The sequence below is a fragment of the Scyliorhinus torazame genome, chromosome 3 (genome assembly GCF_047496885.1).
Source record: "Scyliorhinus torazame isolate Kashiwa2021f chromosome 3, sScyTor2.1, whole genome shotgun sequence".
Taxonomy (NCBI): Eukaryota; Metazoa; Chordata; class Chondrichthyes; order Carcharhiniformes; family Scyliorhinidae; genus Scyliorhinus; species Scyliorhinus torazame.
Window position 1 is genome coordinate 230,992,781 of NC_092709.1, and position 20,866 is coordinate 231,013,646.

Here is a 20,866-nt window from a genome sequence, read left to right on the forward strand (position 1 = left end):
ATCTGGGTGTATGAAGCTGTCTGTGCTCCCGGAGTCGAAAAGACAGGCCGTCTCGATCCCGTTGATCCGGACAGTCATTGTAGACTTCGTGAGGTGATGAGGCCGGGACTGGTTGAGCGTGATGGAGGCGAGCTTCGGAAGGCGGTTGGTCTGCCGGTCGGAGGTAGCAGTGGCCAGCGTACGGTCGGGTGAGCCGGGCTTCCGGGAGGCTGTGGAGTGGTCCCAAGATGGCGTCCCCATGAGTCGCGCGTGGCGCTTGGCAGCGGCGATGGCGTCCAAGATGGCGGGCCCCGTGGGTCGCGCGTGGCGGGTGGAGAACACAATTGCGTTAAAGATGGCGGCGCCCACGGGTCGCACATGGCGGGTGCTGCGGCAGCTGGGGGCGGCCCCGACAGGCAGCAGGCAGCGCTGCTGGGCCTAGACGTTTTAGGGGGAGACCGGGCCTGGCAGGATTTTGCAAAGTGGCTCTTCCTCCCACCCATTGCAAGTCGTGTTCCGTGCAGGGCAGCATTGTCTGGGGTGATTACCCTGGCCGTAAAAGTAGCACCTCAGGCTTCTGGCATTGGCGGGCCGCTGCGAGTCACAGACTTGCGTCGCACCCGGGTCGGATGATGCCGGCGCCCACGAGGTCCACGAGGGTGCCGAGCATTCAGAGGTGTAGGCCTCCATGTTCTGGGAGGACACCTCCAGCGAGTTTGCAAGTTGCACGGTCTCTGGGAGGCCGAGTGTGCCCCCTTCTAGTAATCGCTGGCTGATATAGTTTGATATCATGCCTGCGACATAAGCATCCCTGATCAGCAGCTCCGTGTGCTGGGTAGCCGATATCGCCTGGCAATCACAGTTGCAGCAGATTCCCCAGGGCGATGTTGTCTCGTGGCGAGGAGGTGCCTAGCATACGCCTCATTAACGGACTTCACGTATTGTCCCTTCAGCAGCATTATTGCCTCCGCATACAAGGGAGCGTCCCTGATGAGAAGAAAGACCTGTGCGTGGAGGATCTGCTTCTTCTGCAGGTCGGTGAAGTCTTCGGTGAAGGATCTGAAGTACGCTTCAAAGCAGCTTAGCCAGTGCTCAAATGTTTCCGTGGCGTCGGCTGCCTGTGGATCCAGCTCCAGGCGCTCAGGCTTGAGTGATGAGTTCATCTTAGAAGTTTAGTGTATTAAATTGATACACCACACACACGACGAGTGATGATCGTAACTGAGGCTTTAATACACTAAACAGCAAGCCTCCTGGCCTCTGATCCCGAACTGGGGTGGAGGCGGAGACTAGCCGCCTTTATAAATGAGCCCGAGGGGAGGAGCCACAGGCAGAGCCAGCCGGGACAAGCCCAGGCATGTACAACACAACACAATGCAATACAGTGGTTTACCACACGTGGGGACATAATGCCATTGTGGGAGAATCCAGCCCATGGTGCAGCTGTATAAAACCTTGGTCAGGCCGCATTTGGAGAATTACGTGCAGTTCTGGTCACCACATTATTAGAATGATGTGGAAGCTTTGGAGAGAGTGCAAAGAAGGTTCACCAGGATGCTGCCTATCTCGAGGATATTGGCTATGAGGAGAGATTGAATAAACTAGGATTGTTTTCACTGGAAAGACGGAGGCTGAGTGGCGACTTAATAGAGGTTTATGAAAGGCATAGACAGGGTGGATAGTCAGAGACTTTTTCCAAGGGTGGAAGTGTCAATTACAAGGGGGCACAGGTTCAAGGTGAGAGGGGGAAAGTTTAAGGGAGATGTGAGTTTGTCACACAGAGAGTGGTGGGTGCCTGGAATGCGCTGCCAGAGGATGTGATGGAAGCAGGCACATTATCAACATTTAAGAGGCATCTGGATGGGTACATGAATAGGGAGGAAATAGAGGGATACGGACCGAGTAAGGGCAGATGGCTTTTTTTAGTTCGGGCATCATAATCGACACAGGCTTGTGGGGGTCGAAGGGCCTGTTCCTGTGCTGTACCTTTCTTTGTTCTTTGTTCTTATCAGATGATTAAAGGTATGGATAAAGTAGATGTGGAGCAGATGCTTCTACTTGTGGGGCATTCTAGAACGAAAGAGAACTCATAACCTCAGCATAAAGGTATCAAATTTAAACCAGAGATGAGGAAAAACTACTTCTTCCAAAAGGTCGTGAATCTGTGGAGTTCGCTGTCCCAGAGTGCAGTGGAAGCTGGGCGATGGGCCTGTGTCAGCACTCTCAGCGGGTCAATGTACAAGCTAGGAGAGTAATGATAACCCGCTGTGAGGTGCGATCTGGTGCTCCTCAATCTATGCCATAGTCTGACTCCTATCTGCCTGCTGGGTGCCTGCTCACACCCTTTACCTGCACGCGATATGCCTTGGGGCTAGGGAGGGCTAGGTCTAGTAGCAGAGAGCCTGGGGGATGGGCCGGGGGCGGGCAGAGGGCAACTGGGTAGAGGGGGTGCAGGCCGTTTCGCAATGCGGAATAATGTGAAGAAAGCTTCACATGTTTCGGGCGTAACATGTTTTAATGTTGTATAATCGTGACCCCTCGACTGCCCCAGCTTCCCATGGTGCACCGCCCCCCAGTACCCCCTCAGTGATCCTCCATCTGCTTAGCCCTTGGTGCTCTACTGCTATGTCTGGTGCTCTACTGCTATGTCTCAGTGTTTCCCCAAGATGCATTTCAAAGGTGGGAGCAGCCTGTTGCTTACCGCATCCCATGACCTTTGATGCCCCTGGCAGTCGTCCTCTAGAGGGCCTGGGGCTGGAGGGCCTCGTCCGGTCTGGGGGTAGCACATGCCTTGCCTTGCCACCCTATTCTGCACACTGATTCCGAGATGTGCCCTTGTCAAGGGGGTGGACTCGAGAGAGCTGTTGACTGCCGTTATCACCCCATAGGGAGGCTCCGGGTCGGACTCCAGCACTCCCTCCTCCCAATCGGTGTCCATAGAACCCTGGGGGGGGGGGTCACCTCAGGATAGAGGGGCAGCTGGATTGAGCTCCGGATAGCCCTGCGTCTCTGGCTCTGCCAGCCGTGGCAGCTTCCCAATGTCTGCGCCATGGTGTTGATGCCCTCAACAGTGCCCCTCTGTGAACGGGCCATGTTCTGCAGTGCCTTGCCAATGTCCACCTGTGTCTGGTGGCATTCTCTGAACTCTCCTCTGAGGTGTTCTCATGGGTGCATGGGGGGGCCACCCCAGATGGGCCGCTGCCATCGAATGGAGATCCTGCGGGAAAATGGACATGTGGTCAGTCGGAGGGAAGGCTCATCACCCTGAAATGATCAACCCACGTGTGACAGGTTATCTAGGTGGGGGCCGGTGGATGCTCACCTTTGAGGTGCAGGCTAATCGCGACGTCGGTGATCGATCTGTCCTCGGCTACCCCCACAACCACCAGAGCCCGTTTTCCGTCGGGGATGAGGACCGGGACACAGAGGGGCATCGTAAGCCGCACGCTTTATGCATTGCAGGTGGGGGGAGGTGGGCATGGAAGGGAACAGGTGGGTGCACCACTGTTGGGCATGGGTGGGGTGTAATGGTGGATGCCATGGTCTGCTGGGGCATGTCGCGGTATTGTGCTGGGGGAGAGGGGCATGCGGTGCAAGGAGCAGGATCATTGGGGTGGGGGCTCTTCGGGGGTAACAGGCAGGAACTCACCCATGCGGCCTGGTGGATGTTGTTGAGCTTCTTGCGGCACTGGGTGGCGGTCCTCCTGATGACACTTCCCAATCTGACGGTCGCTGCCACTGCCTCCCAGATGGCACTGGATGCCCAGTGGCTGACCCTCCAAGCCCCTTGGGGGAACAGAGAATCTTGTCTGTGTCATGATATCCATATTAACATATCATGGTGCAATCACACACACACACTGATGGACAGGTAGATGGACCAACCAACACACACACAACATCGCAGCCAATCACCAGTGAGAGCGCACGCACTATAAAACAGGGAGCACCACAGTTCCCGCTACCAGGTGATAGCTCGGAGCACAGAGCTCACAGCGTGCCACTCAGACATACACCATGTGCTGAGTGCCTCACTAAGATAGTGCAAGGGCTGGGTCCACAGGTTAGCTGGTGAAGTACGAACCACAGCCAGAAGTTAATAATTATTATTGTACAGAATAATAAACAGAGTTGTACCATCCATAACCGTGTTGGTTCGTTTGTGTATCGGAACACCCAACACGACAGTCTGGACTCAACGACGTCCATCAGTTTTGCCAGGATGGCATCCCCATATCGCGGAGCTGGTCTCCGCAGTGGCTGAGCTGAGTGAAGTATGGGGTTTGCTCTGTGGGATCGGTTTAAGTGCTGCTCCCCTTCATTAGCGGGGAGCTGCTGGGTTCGGTCCTGGTGAATCATTGGCGGCACAGTCATGTGTGTCGTGAAGCCCGTGGGGCATCACTAAGTGCCCTAATTAACGTTAAATACCAGTGTCAGCATCACCAGGTCAGCTGTCGGCAAATACCCAATATTTCCGGCCTGCTACCACACTTAGAAACATTTCCTTAGCAAGGATGAGTAGGTTCTTCCAGAGGGTGGCAGACAAGTGGAAAAAGTGTGGGCGAGGACCAGTCAATCACGTGCAGATATTCTGGGGCTGTGAGAAGTTGGAGAGATATTGGGAGGGAGTGTTTGGGACGTTATCAAAGATTGTGTGGGTAGAGCCCGAGCCAGACCCAATGGTGTCGATTCTTGGGGTGTCGGAAATGCCGGAGCTGATGGAGAGGAGGAAGGCCGACGTTGGATTCTGTTGGAATGGCAGGCGACAATGCCACCGGGAGTAGCGGCCTGGCAGGGGGACCTGTACAAGTTTCTCCTGCTGGAAAAGATAAAGTTTGAATTGAGGAGATCAGCGGAGGGCTTTGAGACACGCGGGGGCTGTTGGACTGTTCATGACCATGTCTGAGGAATTGTTTATTGCGGGGGTGAGGGTGGGAGCGAGCAGAGGGGGGAGCGGATGAAAAGGGGAGAAAACCTGCATAAACTGTGAGGTGTGGAGGATGTTTTCTCATTTATTTATGTTTTTGTACCTTTGAATATGTTTGGAATAAAATAGAATTTCATAGAATGTACAGTGCAGAAGGAGGCCATTCGGCCCATCGAGTCTGCACTGGCTCTTGGAAAGAGCACCCTACCCAAGATCAACACCTCCAACCTATCCCCATAGCCCAGTAACCCCACCCAACACTAAGGGCAATTTTGGACACTAAGGGCAATTTAGCATGGCCAATCCACCTAACCTGCACATCTTTGGACTGTGGGAGGAAACCGGAGCACCCGGAGGAAACCCACGCACACACGGGGAGGATGTGCAGGCTCCACACAGACAGTGACCCAAGCCGGAATCGAACCTGGGACCCTGGAGCTGTGAAGGAATTGTGCCATCCACAATGCTACCATGCTGCCCCTTAAATGTAATTTTAAAAAAGAAACTTCTCCTTAGATCGCAGCCTGATCTGCAAATGCTCACAATAGTAACAAACTGTTTTATGGTTTGCGCTGTCTGACCATTTAATTATGCAGTGTTACTGCATTAACTGTGGTGACATGGAATCCTTTTAAAAGTTTGCTGAGCATTTATCCAACAGTCTTGCTTTCATCAGGATAATTTTACTTTCCTGATGGTTGACCATGAGCAAAAACCTATCCAAACGTGTCCATCTGGTTAAAAATCAAGGCAATTCCCTTTCAATGTTTGTTTGTAGTTGCCTACCATCTGCATTAAAAAAATATTCAGGTACATTAGCAGATTTGGCTTGAAGTTCAGTCCTCTGGGAGAATGTAATTAGGAATCCAGGTGCACGGTTAACCTAATTTTCCACCATTTAAAATTAATGGACAGAAAATCATGCATAACACGTGCCAAACTTTGTGATGCACACTTCTGTCAGGCAAGGTTCCCACTGATGCACCATCAATTGGACACGAGGCGAAGATGCGATCCAAACAAAAGGCTTTAAGACACAAGATGTGTGCCCGACAGCAGACGTACAGAAGAATGGCCGACTGCCGGGGAACACGGGTTCTTATATCCTGAGAGGCACATGACTTACCTGGGCCAATGGGCAGCGAGTCCTCTGCACCAATGGCAGCTCACCTCTGAAGGTACCGTAATACCCCCAGTCATACTACCACACCCACCTAGTGTGAAACGTAAAATTGTTACAGAATTTGTCCTTGTTTGTGAACCCAGCACAAGGATGTTTCTTCAATTGGATGCTAAAAGTGAGGAGAGATGCTCTCCTTGGAGAGCTCATCAGGGAATTGTGGGTCGGCTACCTGATTTACCATCCTGGCCATTGCCCCGCATCACTGAGCATCATATCTGCCTCCAACGCTGTATTTCTCAATTGATGGACCATCAATTCACACGAGTCGAGTTGTAGAAGAGAACAGTGGTTTTAATAAGCCAAGAAGTATGCCAGCCTGCTGCTGCTCCCGCACTGAGAGCTGGCCACAGGTCTGCCAATTATATACCTCCCCCGAAGGGCGGAGCCACAGGCGGAGCCAACAGAAGCATCAACACAACAGTAAGTAACGGTAAATAAGAACAACAGTGAACATATATATACAGTGGTGGATAACAGTAGAACGAATAACGGTAAATATATATATAGTAGCAATACGTGGTCCACCACATTCACCCCCAGTTTAAAAAAAGCCCAGCGGGGGTGAAATGGACTCACAGGTTGAGTCTGACGGGAGCCTTGATCTTCCGCCCTGATTGCCTCAGCCCCGGCTGCGGTGTGGGCACGGGTGTCGGGACCCTCGACTCCGGGAGCATGTCGTCGGCAGCCTCATCGCGATGTGTTGACGGAGAGGGAGACGGTGTAGGGGCGGGGACGGTGGTAATGGCCCCAGGGAGGAGTGCACATTCGCCACATTCGAGTGATGGTGATAGGGGTGTAGGGGTGGGCGCGTTGGTGATGGTTGCTGGGGAACCTGCGGGTGCCAAATCCCGGAGGGAGACTGTGTCCTGCCGTCCGTCGTGGTATGCCACGTATGCATACTGAGGGTTTGCATGGAGGAGTTGAACTCTCTCGACCAGGGGGTTGGACTGTGGCTCCTCACGTGCTTCCTGAGGAGGACAGGCCCTGGTGTTGTCAGCCAGGACGGATGCGAGACCCCAGAGATGGACTTCCTGGGGAAGACAAACAAATGTTTGTCAGGGGTCTCGTTAGTGGCGGGGCAGAGAAGCGACCGGATGGAGTGGAGCGCATCGGGAAGGACCTCCTGCCAGCGGCAGACTGGGAGACTTCTAGACCGTCGCATTCTCCCTCTCCACCTGCCCGTTTCCCCAGGGTTTATAGCTGGTAGTCCTGCTTGAGGCGATGCCCTTACTGAGCAGGAACTGACGCAGCTCATCGCTCATAAAAGAGGAGCCCCGATCACTGTGGATGTAAGTGGGGAAACCGAACAAAGTGAAGATGCTGTGTAGGGCCTTGATGACAGTGGCCGAGGTCATGTTGGGCCATGGGATGGCAAAGGGAAAATGGGAGTACTCGTCAACGATGTCGAGGAAGTACACGTTACGGTCAGTGGAGGGGAGGGGCCCTTTGAAATCGACGCTGAGGCGTTCAAAGGGGCGGGAGGCCTTCACCAGGTGAGCCCTGTCTGGCCGATAGAAGTGTGGCTTGCACTTCGCGCAGACTTGGCAGTCCCTGGTCATGGTCCTTCCCTCCTCGGTTGAGTATTGCTGGTTGCGGGCCTTGATGAAATGGAAAAGCCGGGTGACCCCTGGATGACAGAGGTCATTGTGGATGGCCCGTAGTCGGTCTTCTTGCGCGCTGGCGCATGTACCGCGGGACAGGGCATCTGGGGGCTCATTGAGATTCCCATCACGATACAAGATATCGTAGTTATAGGTGGAGAGTTCGATCCTCCACCTCAAGATCTTGTCGTTCTTGATCTTGCCCCGCTGTGTGCTAATGACCTTGAAGGCAACCGACCGTTGGTCAGTGAGGAGAGTGAATCTCCTGCCAGGTAATGCCTCCAATGTCGCACAGCTTCCACAATGGCTTGAGCTTCCTTCTCGACAGAGGAGTGTTGAATCTCGGAGGCATGGAGGGTACAGGAAAAGAAAGCCACGGGCCTTCCTGCCTGGTTGAGGGTAGCGGCCAGGGCAACGTCCGATGCATCGCTCTCCACCTGGAACGGAATGGACTCGTCCACAGCGTGCATCATGGCCTTGGCAATGTCTGTCTTGATGCGGTCGAAGGCCAGGCGGGCCTCAGCCGCCAGGGGAAAAATGGTGGATTTGATAAGTGGGCGGGCCTTGTCCACAGAATTGGGGACCCACTGGGCATAGTACAAGAAGAATTCCAGGCATCTCTTCAGGGCCTTGGGGCAGTGGGGGAGGGGAAGTTGCAGGACGGGGCACATGCGATCGGGGTCGGGCCCTAAGACTCCTTTTTCCATGACATAGCCAAGGATGGCTAGTCGGGTTGTGCGGAAAACACATTTCCCCTTGTTATATAGGTTAAATTAAGGAGCTGGGCGGTGTGGAGGAATTTCTTAAGGTTAAACGTCGTGGTCCTGATGATCATGGCCGCAGATGGTGACATTATCCAAATACGGGAACGTGGCCGCAGCCCGTACTGGTCAACCATTCAGTCCATCGTTCGTTGGAAGACCGAGACCCCATTGGTGACGCCGAAGGGGACCCTGAAGAAGTGGTAGAGGCGGCCGTCTGCCTCGAAGTCAGTGTAGTGGTGGTCCTCCCGGCGGATAGGGAGCTGGTGGTCCGTGGACCTCAAGTCTCGGTACTGCGCAATCTGGTTGACCATGTCAGATATGCGGGGAAGAGGGTACGCATCGAGTTGCGTGTATCGGTTGATCATCTAATTGTAGTCGACGACCATCCAGTTCTTCTCCCCGGTCCTGACGACCACCACTTGGGCTGTCCCCAGGGGCTATTACTGGCCTCAATGATCCCTTCCCGCAAGAGTCGCTGGACCTCCGACCTGATAAAGGCCTTGTCCTGAGCACTGTATCGTCTGCTCCTGGTGGCGACGGGCTTACAGTCGGGGGTGAGGTTTGCAAAGAGCGAGGGAGGGGCAACCATCAGGGCCGTGAGGCTACTGACGGTGAGAGGGGGCAGGGTTCCACCGAACCTCGGGGTCAGGCTTCGGAGGTTACACTGGAAATCCAGTCCTAATAAGAGGGGAGCGCAGAGATGGGGGAGGACATAAAGTTTAAAGTTGGCGTACTCAACGCCCTGCATCACAAGGTTTGCGACACAGTACCGCCAGACCTGCACGGAATGTGATCCGGAAGCAAGGGAGATTGTTTGGGACATGGGGAAAATCCAAAGGGAGCAGCGCCTTACCGTTTCCGGATGGACGAAGCTATCCGTGCTCCCGGAGTCGAAGAGGCAGGACGTCTCATGAACATTGACCCGGACGGCCATCATAGAGTTCTTGAGGTGATGGGGCCGGGGCTGGTCGAGTGCAACAGGGCCGAGCTGCGGATGACTGGTCCATGGTGGTTCCAAAATGGCGGCCTCCATGAGTTGCACGTGACGGCGGCATCGAAGATGGCGGACAAAATGGCAGCCTCCACAGACTGCATGAGGTGGGTGACGCGTCAGAAGGGGGCGGTACCGTCAGGCACGATGCCACACTGCGGGATCTGTGAGCTTCAGGTCGCGCCTGGCAGGCTTTCGATTTGGGAACTTTAGGTCGGGCCAGGCAGACTTTGGCAAAATGCCCCTTCTTACCGCACTCATTGCAGGTCGCATTCCGAGCTGGACAACGCTGCCAGGGGTGCTGGCCCTGGCTGCAGAAGTAGCAGAACGGCCCCCGGAGTTGGATGCCAGCCGCACGGGTCATGCATGGGACACGCCCAGGTCGGGTGATGGCCGCGCCTCTGGCGTCCACGAGGATGCCGCGTGGTCAGGCGTGAAGGCATCCAAACTCTGGAATGCTACTTCTAACGAGGTAGATAGCTGTCCCGTGTCCTTGAGGTCGAGGGCACCCATTTCGAGCAGTCATTGCCGGATATAACTGGACCGGACTCCGACCACATAGGTGTCCCGGATCTTGAGCTCCGTGTGTTGCACTGCCGTAACAGGGGCAGCACGGTAGCATTGTGGATAGCACTATTGCTTCACAGCTCCAGGGTCCCAGGTTCGATTCCGACTTGGGTCACTGTCTGTGCGGAGTCTGCACATCGTCCCCGTGTGTGCGTGGGTTTCCTCCGGGTGCTCTGGTTTCCTCCCACAGTCCAAAGATGTGTAGGTTAGGGGGATTGGCCATGATAAATTGCCCTTAGTGTCCAAAATTGCCCTTAGCGTTGGGTGGGGTTACTGGGTTATGGGGATAGGGTGGAGATGTTGACCTTGGGTAGGGTGCTCTTTCCAAGAGCCGGTGCAGACTCGATGGGCCGAATGGCCTCCTTCTGCACTATAAATTCTATGATAATCTATGTAACTGCCTGGCAGTTACAATTCCTGGCGAGTACCCTCAAATCACGCAGGAATTCTGCCAGCGATTCACCAGAGCGCTGACGCCACGTGGTAAGAAGATGTCGAGCGAACACCTCATTCACCGGCCTGACGAACTGTCCTTTCAACAGTGCAACCGCCTCTTTGTACGAGGCCGCGTCTCTGATTAATAGGAAAATTTTGTGGCTCACCCGAGCATTGAGGAGACGCAGCTTGTGCGCCCCGGAGACATCGTCGGTCGAGGAGTCGAGGTAGGCCTCGAAACAACTTAGCCAATGCTCAAAGATTGCATTGGCTCCAGCTGCCTGCGGGTGGAGTTCAAGTCGGTCAGGTTTAAGAGCGGCGTCCATTGTGATATCTTAGCTTATTAAATTGATGGACCATCAATTCACACGAGTCGAGTTGTAGAAGAGAACAGTGGTTTTAATAAGCTAAGAAGGTGGATGGGCCTGATAGGGTGGAGGTGGTGACCTTGGGTAGGGTGCTCTTTCCAAGAGCTGGTTCAGACTCGATGGGCGGAATGACCTCCTTCTGCACTGTAAATTCTATAATAATCTATGTATGCCAGCCTGCTGCTGCTCCCGCACTGAGAGCTGGCCACAGGTCTGCCAATTATATACCTCCCCCGATGGGCGGAGCCACAGGCAGAGCTAACAGAAGCATCAACACAACAACAGTAAGTAACAGTGAATAAGAACAACAGTGAACAAATATACAGTGGTGGATAACAGTAGGACGAATAACGAATAATGGTAAATATATATATAGTAGCAATACGTGGTTCACCATATCAATGAGATGAACAAAGGGAGGATTGGATATTTTATATTCCTGGGTACAAGGCATCCGGGAAAGATGCGTGGTGTGTGTGGGAGGGTGGTGGTGGGTGGGTGGGGGGGGGGGGGGCGCAGGTGATGTTCCATATGAACTTTTGTGCACTCGGATGGCATTTAGAAACGGCACCACGATCTTTGAAAAGCCTGTGTGATGGTGGGGTGGGCTCTGATTGAGCCCGCCCTGCCAATGTGACATCGTGCGACCCGCCCCTTGCCAATTTTTTACAATATTCCCAACGATATTGTGGAGAAAGCCTCCACTGGTGCTGGTGGCTTCAACACTGCTCCACCTGCATGCTGTTGCTCTGTGCCAATTAGAGGGAAAATTCCACTCAAGATTGCTTCCTGCACCCTCAGAGTGAATTTGCTGGCTTGGGTTGTGAAAATCTGCACTGTTTAAATAGTTTCTCTTTCCATTGATGCTGCCTGACTTATGAGTTTTCCAACTCTTTGTGTTTTATTTCAGTTTTCAACATCCACAATATTGTGCTTTTTATATTTTCATGTCCTGTTATTTAGTTTGTCTAATACAAATATAGCTTGTTTAACTTATTATTTCTGTTGTAATAACCATTTACTTTTCTTTTTTCTAGGTAAGTAACAACTAAATTGAAGCAAATAAAGACGCTTGGTAAGACTATTTAAAAATAATGTATTGAAAATGCTTCCAGAGATGATACAATTTACAGGCAATAAAATCACTTGCCTTTGCATCACGCTAAAAATGTAAATGACTTTTGCACCTTACAGCTGGCTGTTGAGAGGGTGAGGTGTGCATCTGCTCCTAATTGAATTTAGTTTGATTTGACCTGTTGCAACCACCTGTAATCAGCCAGCAGTGTTTTGTTATGACTACAATGTTCAAGGATTGTTATGTTTTGGGGCTGCCTGACAATACGCTTAGGTGATCTGGTTGCTATGGAAATATGAAGGTCCCAGGTTGACATACTGGGAAGAAGGTGCAAGGTGTCCACGTTTGTAAACAATGATAAGGACAGCTGTGCTGACTGTAGGTAGACAGTTTGTCTGCATGTCTCACAGGGAAGTATCAAGCATAACAGATTTTCTAAATGATTATTAAACTGTCAGTTTAATTCTAAGATAGAATGGAGTTGAGAGTCTTGCAGATAGCTAATTAGCATTTCTATCTGGATACATGGCTCATGTGATTCACTTTGATGTGGCGTTAGCTTTTGTAACAGAAAAGTCAATAGAAAACCATTGTTATATCAGGTAGCAGTTTTTCTAATTGTGTCACTGAAACACACAGACACAACTCAGTGTGCACCCACTGCTAGAGAAAGAGGCAGCCAATCCTGCACTGAAGCAGAGAAATTGCTGTGTCTGTTGTTCACCGTGCAGAATGTAGGTGGGGGTTTATGCTCAGATTGCAGATACTGAGTTCACGAGGACTTAAAGGAAGCTGGAAGACTGGCTTAGTTTTGACTGGAGGGAGGAATCTCAAGTTAAATCATCACAGTGAACATTAGTCCTGGGATTCAAAGTTACCCAGCTAGGAAAGAAAACAAATCGTGGCCACCTGAGAATAATTTTGGATTGGTTGTTAATGTTGCTTTTGGTTTGTTACTGCAATAAAAGTCTTAAAACTTGAAATCTTGTTGTGAGATCCCTCAGTCAGTCACGATCAGCTATCTTTCTGAAAGGTAATGATCTCTACTAGGATCATAACAGTTTATGTGTGGCAATGTGGTTCTGCTTTAAATGTCCATGAAGTATTTTGATATCTATTTTATTGTGCATTTCTTTGAAGGGTCAGACATCTAAAATTGGAAGCAAGAATTTTAAAAATATTTGTAAAACAACTCTACTTCCAAGTACAAACATATATATGTATTTAAACTTTTCCTACTTTTTTTTAACAAAGTCTGTTGCATTCTGACATACAGAGGAGTCATGGTGATAGTAAAATTCCCTAAAGTCCATTCTCAATATGGTAACATCTGAAAAAGGTGGGATTAATATTCATCTGAGACAGTTGACAACCACCCACCTGAATTTCCTCTTTTATTAAAATTCCTGTAATTAATGTGGAATTAATGGTCCATGAATGAAAATGCATTGTTGGATGCCGATATTTCAAAGCAACATATTTTATGGTTTCTTGACTAGTCTTTAGTTACAAAGAAAAGGTTGCTTACCCGTTGAGGGGCATCATCTGGATCATCTCAGGAGGCATTTGCTTTAGCAGAGGGCTAAATCGCTAGCTTTGAAAGCAGACCAAGGCAGGCCAACAGCATGTTTCAATTCCCGTACCAGCCTCCCCGAACAGGCGCCGGAATGTGGTGACTAGGGGCTTTTCACAGTAACTTCATTTGAAGCCTACTTGTGACAGTAAGCAATTTTCATTTCATTTCATTGCTACAAATACCAATCCACTGGTCTGAATGTTTCACCTGTTGGGTGGGGGCAGTAGGCGAGCCCATCTGTTAGATGGGAGCACTCAGCGGGAAACGCATTGCTGGCTGCAGTTGACCCCGGAACGCAATTTCATGCTGGCCGGCCAATTAACAGTCATCCAGCATGAAATGCCTGCTGTGAAAGGATGAATGCAGCCAGTGTGGGCAGGAAGAGAGCACGCACTAAGATCAGGGAGAATGTGAGCTGGCATTTCTAATGTGCTCCCTCAGGGGGATAGCTTCTGCGGAGCTGTCTCAGGGAGTTTCTGACCTGGGAAAAATAAATATTTATGTTAAAACCATGCCACAGGTGTCGTGCCGGCACAATCACACACAGACCTCAGTCCCCAGGCACACTTGTTAATTTTATTTCAACCCTGAAAGTTCGTTCCGCCCTCAATCCAGGTTGCAGATAGAACGTGAACAATCAACCCACTCGCCAACCACAAAAACAACCTGGCCAGGTAAAACTATGTGCAGTTGGACCCTCAATGGCCTAAATTACCTGCTCGTTTGTCGCCGGCCTTGCTGCTGATTCTCATGTGCACCTGCTGAGTGAAATTTTGCGTGAGTGCAGACTAAAGTCTGGACACACCCGATGTTTTCTCACACAATTTCACGGGCTTCTAGGTCAGGTGCATGCCCACCCGAGCAGGCAAACCTCTGGCCATTGAATTAAATTTGGGCCTGTTTCACTTACGCACTTTTATTTCTTTCATTGAATAGCCAGTAAGATAGAAAAGAACAATGATTCAAAGTTCCACAATTAATATTGCAGACACTGAAAATCTGTAATAAAACATGGTGCACTGGAAATGCCCAGCACGAGCCAGAAACAGATTTAACATCTTTTGTTGATGACCTTTTATCAGAACAGGAAAAGGTTATATGTATTCCATTTTCTAAGCAAGGAAATGGGCAAGTCATGAAAGAACAAAAGCAATGATTTAGTGATAGGGCGGAAGGCAGGAGTGATTTCATGGCAAAATGGTGCAGGGCAAAAGTGGGTGGTGCAAGTAAAGAAACAGAAAATGAGTCTAGAATAGCTGTAAATGGCAACAGAATTAACATTAACAGCATCTCCTGTCAGAACAAACAGCAAAGATGGTTATGACGTGTAATTATTGAAACCTGTTACATCCAGAAGGCTGTAAAATGTTGAAATTGAAAGATGAGGTGCTTATCCTAAAGCTTCTGGGATGATGAAGTAAAATTGGAAGCAATTGGAGGCTCTGCGTGATACTTTTCCATCAATGGAGGTGTCCAGCAAAACAGTTGCCCGATCTAAATTAGATCTCTCCATACAGTCGTAGAGTTTTACAGCACAAAAGGAGGCCCTACAGCCCATCGTAAAGAGATCATATTATGAGGAGCAAGAACAGTATGCTGCATTGAACGGTGAGCAAATAAATGGCTGTATCCTCAAAAATGAGCGTTTGGGGCCCTGGCAGTGGTCAGCGATGCAGTGAAAGAGTAGTTGTTACATCTCCTGCACTTGCAGGAGATAGTGCTATGGGAAGGATGATGTCTACAATAGTAATGTAAAGAGGTATACCCTGTACCGTACACTATTCTTGTAGCTGGCATATGTTCACAGTAGGTCTGCTGGCATTTCCAGGTACACTCAGTCTGTAAGTAAATGGAGACTTTTTTGAAGCATTACCTGGGTAAAGGTCTTCCACGTGTTGTTAAGTAGTGAGGTGCCCCTGTAGCTGGGGCAGTCTCCTTTGTTTTTGGACAGCATGATGATGTTTGCACCAAGCATCTCCTGTGGGATGGAGCCTACTTTCCAGCAAAGAAGGAGAAGATCAGAAAGGTGGGGCAATAGATGGGATTTTATGTGCTTGAGAAGATCACCAAGATTTACATCCATGTCAGCTACCTTTCTGCTTGTTAAGCAGTCTATAGGTTCCTCATTTAACTCATCAAAGAGATGTAAGTGAATTCCAAGCACTAAGTGCATTCCAATCACTGAAGCATGTGATTTCACTGCACTTACCTCGCTTTGATGTGGTCAATATTTACAAACATTGGGGTTTCACCAATTAGGTCACTGAAGCTGAAGGGATATGAATGGATCAAAGCTGCAGATGGGTTTTACAAGCTGTCAATCACAGACCACTACTCAAAAGCTATGAATGGCTTGCAGATAGTGGATCTGTGAGAGTCAGACACAGGCACAGCTGCTCTCCTTTGAGGAATGGACAAGTGGAGCTGCAAGGTAAGTATTACACTGCCTCTGTCTGGCATGTTCTCAAGCTTACAGACTGGGGTCCCATTTCTGGGAGGGGGGTATCATGTGGAGGGGGTTCCTATGACGGAGGTCACTGTGGGGAGTCCTCCTATTATAGGGGTCCCTGGGGAGGGTTCCCCTATTACGGAGGTCCTTGGGGGGGGGGGGTCCCCCTATCACCAAAGTCCCAGGGGGGGTCCCCCTATCACCGAAGTCCCTGGGGGACCAGGTCACGTCATCCCTGTTCTTGGGGGTGGGAATTTATTCATGCCATCTGGGAGTCGGGGGCTGATGTGCAGCTGGGGTGTCTGGGCTGATAAGCAGTGCAGGGTGGAAGGTTGCCAACTGTGGGACTTTGCTATTTGGCCACCCATTCAAGATAGCAGCCAGATAGTAGGATTCCCTGGGAATCTCTCGTATTCCACACCATGATAAAGTTGTGTGCGATGGAACGCGGAACTGGATCCCGCTTATGACCGCAAGGGGATCGTAAAACTGGTGCAATTCAGCTCCAGCGGGAGAATCCAAACGAAGAAACCTGCCCTATGTTCCCATGCTGGAACTGAATTGCACCTGATTTGGAAGAGAATCCAGCTATTGGGCCGCCATTGTGAGTAGGACCGGAGAAAAAAACACAGGCCCGGAGAATATGGTGTCCATCCAGCTAAGTAGATGCAAATAGGTCTTATTGACCCACTTGCATCCTCCCGCTGGTGTGGGACATGAACATTGATCCCGATGTCAGCGGGGATGCGGAATTTCAGAAACCGATCCCGTTTTCTTCATGGTGCTGGATTCTCCGCCTCATCGGTAACTGTGCTCCCAGCAGCATGAGGCAGAGAATTTAGGTCTATACGTCTGAAGTTAAGTCAGTTTTCAGTTTCAGGAATTCCTGGAATATGCTAACTTGAGGGAAGCACTTAATTGAACTGCACTCCAATTTTTAGTGTTGGATTACTCCCTTAGATGCTACAGGGTAGCATCTCTCCCTTCAAAATACAGCTTCCTTGCAAAAATGTGTATTAAAATCAAGCTGCCTGCTAGCAACACTTTCATTTTGGTGTGCTTGCAAAAAGGTTTGAGTCATTTATCCGAGTGTCACAAAATAATGAAAAATAGATATTAGGTTACCTTCTGTAGGAGCAGCAGTAGACAGCACAACTGTGAAGAAGGTGGCAAACATGAGAAGTGATCATATGTGCCTGATTGACCTGAATTTCAATGAAATAAATCATAAACCTAGATGGGAAAGAGACTATTGTCTAACAGAAAACAAAGAAAATAGGAATAAAAATCAGGGGTGAGATTCTCCGACCCCCCGCCGGGTCGGAGAATCGCCGGGGGCAGGTGTGAATCCCGCCCCCGCCGGTTGCCAAATTCTCCGGCACCGGAGATTCGGCATGGGCGGGAATCGCGCTGCGCCGGTTGGCGGGCCCCACCCCGTGATTCTCCGACCCGGATGGGTCGAAGTCCTGCTGCTAGAATGCCTGTCCCGCCAGCGTGGATTAAACCACCTCTCTTACCGGCGGGACACGGAGCGCAGGCGGGCTCCGGGGTCCTGGGGGGTGGCGCGGGGCGATCTGGCCCCGGGGGGTGCCCCACGGTGGCCTGGCCCGCGATCGGGGCCCACCGATCCGCGGGCGGGCCTGTGCCGTGGGGGCACTCTTTTCCTTCCGCCTTCACCACGGTCTCCACCATGGCAGAGGCGGAAGAGACTCCCTCCACAGCGCATGCGCGGGGATGCCGTGAGCGGCTGCTAACGCTCCCGCGCATGCGCTGCCCGGCAATGTCATTTCCGCGCCAGCTGGTGGGGCACCAAAGGCCTTTTCTGCCAGCTGGCGGGGCGGAAATCAGCCCGGCGCGGGCCTAGCCCCTCAAGGTTAGGGCTCGGCCCCCCAAGATGCGGAGGATTCCGCACCTTTGGGGCGGCGCGATGCTGGACTGATTAGTGCCGTTTTTGGCACTGGTCAGCGGACATCGCGCCAATACTGGAGAATTTCGCCCCAGAAGTGGCCACAAAAGATAAACAAGTCTCCTATAGATGGGACAAGAAAAACCTCTCGAAAGAAATAAGGGCAAATCTCACGTTCATCATCTGGACAGTAAACCAGTGAAGCAGATTTCCCATCTGTTATGGAGACCACTGTCTCATCATTCCCATAGTGCTTGGAACCACTTTAAAGAAATTCTAATTGGCTGAAACTTAATCTTTTTAAGTGGTTATGTCTTTGTTGCATGTTTGCTGATCTATATTTCAAGGAATCACGATGATCATTTGAGCTGATGAGAAAAGCATGGCGTATCATTTGAAGGGCTTAATTATTTAGACATGAAGCCTCCTACTGTGTGGTTTTGGGTGAAAGTGAATGAAGTACAAAATGTCAGGCAACAGCATTTTGAGTTCTTTGTTATCCCATCACACTGAGTATGGTCAACTTCATATCTTACGTTATCTTATCTTTACAAAGCACGTTTAGTGTAATTTAACACCCAAAGACACTTCACAAGACCATTATAAAACAATATGACACTTAGTCACAGAAGGAAATATTGAGCTGGGTTCTCCCGTCCCCTCGGCCACATGCCGTGCACTGGCGGCGGGATTCTATCTTCCCGGCGCTTGTCAACGGGATTTTCCATTGTAATCACCCCATGCTGACGGGAAACCCTCTGTGAGGGTGCGCTGCCAACGGGAAAAGTGAATCGCAACGAACAGAAAATTCTGGCCATCAAGTTAGATGACAAAGCACTTGGTCAAACAGAATATGTTTTTATGGAGGAAAGTGAGGTAAGGAGGCACTGAACTGTTGGGAGAGAAATTCAGTGTTTAGGGCCCAGGCACCTGAAGGCACAGCAAAACAGTGCTGAATTTTGAAACAAAATTATTCAAAAATAAGAAGTGAGCCTCCAGTTTGTTTTTAATGAATCTTGAACGTAAGCTCGTGTTTTCGATTTGCATTATTTTAACATCAGAAATTAGCCCATTTGAAATAAAAGATAATAATGTTGTCAGGAAATGTAAGCTTACTATTCTGAAAGTGTTCATTCAACCTATAATTTTGTGCAGCTATTCTTCTGATCAAAGACACACTTTCCTTCAAAGTTGTTTACCTGCAGTCTTTGAAATTGTCACCATATAACCCAAATGCCATATCCTTCCTGAATAATGCATTGTTGATTAATATCCAAGATTACTCACAAATACATTTCCGTTCTCTTTTAATCATAAATTGAATTTGAATTTCATCAATTAAAAAGTGCTTGATGTACAGGTAACTGATTTTCTTTTTTTGCCTAACAAGCCTTGCTCTTATTCATGGCTGTGAATAAATACAAAATACTTGTATTAATATTAGAGATGAATATTTAATCCAAAAATGATTTTGAACCAGCCAAATGATTAATTTGTCTTCAGTACACTTCATAAGGCTGGATAACAAAGATAAGAGAACAGTATGTAAAATTCAAAAACCAGGAGTGATGGCTTCTGTCAGAGAGGATCCGACGGTAATTGATTATATTTGCTCTGAGCTAACACCTTTAATTTGTATCTGGCCTGTTACTGTAATCTATGTTTCACCCTTTTTCCCTGCTCCTTCTCCCATTCTGCGTCACCTTCCTCTTCATCCAGAAGATTTCATGATTCAACAAAATCAGTTCCACCGCCACTGCAACCCTGGAAGTAAGAGGTTCTGAAACTTTCAGTGTAAGGTGCTCACCAAACCTGAAGTGAACATGGAAGTGATCACTGTGAATGCATTGCTCATTGGCACACTGTCAAACACTCCATGTCTTGTTCTATCCAACATACTTTCTAGACTATGAAAAATATAAATTTGTGTCTGCAAAACGAATGAAAATTATTCCTGCCTGTTGAATAGTACCAATTTAGTTTCTCTCTTCCTACTTTCCAACTAAGCTGTCAACATCATTTTTTAATATACAGCATGCAAAGCAAAAGAGCATGGCAATTGTATAGGGAGCTTGACATGTTACTGCACCAGATGGGGAGGTGGAGGCAAGATTTCTAGGGATATAAACTGATTAGGAATCTGTTGAAAGTGAATATTAGATTGAAAAAAAAACATTTGAGAACCAAGATAAATGGAAACTCATTGTACTCTTAATTATTATCTCGAAAAGCTGTATAAAAAAGATGTTCTGCTGTTCAAGATCAGTTTTTTTCAGCCTGATTTCTGTTCAAATGTCAGTGAAATTGTTTATTTGCTTCTTGGTAAAAGGTTGTATTTTGCATTGGAAAGTAGTCTTTTGTTAGTTCTACATTTAATTATCTCTTATTTTCATGTTTTATGGAATTTAAGGGTAGAAAAGTTATGCTTTGTAGAGGACACAGATGATTATTAAGTCAGGTATTTCATGTGAAGGTTTAGCCAAGAACTTAATAAAAACTTATTTATATTTATGCGAGGGAGCCAGAATGTAGCTTTTGGAAGAGAGTATTACAGTAGGATGAAAATTATGTAGTAAATAATGGCTTTCTAGATTAACCCTTGGACTGACAGTAGGTCTAGAACTAGGAAAGGAAGAGCAAGAGCAGGCTATCTGGCCTTTTGAGCCTGTTCTGTCATTCTATTAGACTACGGCTGATCTGCACATCAGCTTCATTTAGCTGCCTTTGCTAAACATCATAAAACAAAAATGTAAATAAATCCATGTATGTCTTGAAAATATACCTGACCAAAGTTTTCATTAAGTAGAGAAATTGAGGAGAATTATATATTGTAACTTAGGGTAGAGTTTTCCCTTATGGGATTTGGTTCCATGGCTGGGCAGGAATGGGGGACGGGATTCTCTGACCCTGGGCTGGGTCGGAGAATCGCCGGGCTGGACGGGATTCACGTGATGACGCCCCGACGCCGGTCCGCCGATTCTCCGGTGGCCGGAGAATCGGCGCCACTGACGCCGTTGAGGTCGGCGCGGCATCGGTCGTGGGTCG